This window comes from Terrapene carolina, unplaced genomic scaffold, assembly GCF_002925995.2.
Source record: "Terrapene carolina triunguis isolate 2854851 unplaced genomic scaffold, T_m_triunguis-2.0 Scaffold110, whole genome shotgun sequence".
Lineage (NCBI taxonomy): Eukaryota > Metazoa > Chordata > Testudines > Emydidae > Terrapene > Terrapene triunguis.
The window spans coordinates 3931681-3932521 of NW_020664461.1; the positions used below are offsets into that span (position 1 = coordinate 3931681).

The following is an 841-nucleotide window of genomic DNA, read 5'->3' on the forward strand; positions in this document are numbered from 1 at the left end:
CCCCCATCTCTCATACAGAGTACCCCGACCCCCATACAGAGTACCCCCATCCCCATACAGAGTACCCCCGACCCCCATACAGAGTACCCCCAACCCCCATCTCTCATACAGAGTGTCACGAAGTGGGGGGAAGTCAGGGCCCTGCACCCCTCTTCCTGCAATTCACTGTGACTCTCAGCCAGCCAGTAACACAGAAGGTTTATTAGATGACAGGAACACAGTCCAAAACAGAGCCTGTAGGTACAACCAGGACCCCTCAGCCAGGTCCTTCTGGGGGGGTTAGGGAGCTTAGACCCCAGCTTTGGAATTCCCTGCATTGCACCACCCAGCCCAAAACTGAAAAACAACCCCCCTCTAGCCATCTCTGTCCCCCTTCCCCCAGCTCCTCCCCTCCCTTTGTCCAGTTTCCCCGGGCAAAGGTGTCACCTGGCACCTCCCCCCTCCTGGCTCAGGTTACAAGCTCAGGTAACTCTCAAGTAAAGTCATCCCCTGCTCTCCCATCCCCAATGCAGACAGTCCCAGTAAAACTAACTGACATTCCCAGGTCAATCCGCCCCGTTCCCTACAGAGTACCCCCCCCCCCCCAGCGTACCCCCCCCTCCCCCATCCCCCATGCAGAGTACCCCTGCCCCCATACAGAGTACCCCATCCCCTGTTCAGAGTACCCCCTTCCCCCATGCAACCTACCCTCTAAACCCCCATCCCCATGAAGAGTACCCCTGACCCCCATCCTCCATGCAGAGTACCCCCTAATCCCCAATCTGTAAGGATAAGGCCTTGGTCTGCAGCCAGATTAAAAGAGCGGCCGAGCAGCAGCCATTAGCCGAGAAGCAGGAAGACA

At 57.6% G+C, this 841-nt stretch overlaps 1 protein-coding gene across 1 annotated transcript in view; it reads right to left on the reverse strand.

Annotated features, from left to right (window-relative positions):
- BTBD19 (BTB domain containing 19) overlaps window positions 1–841 on the reverse strand; it is a 15458-nt gene that overhangs the window by 7083 nt on the left and 7534 nt on the right. The gene's annotated exons all lie outside the window — the stretch shown is intronic.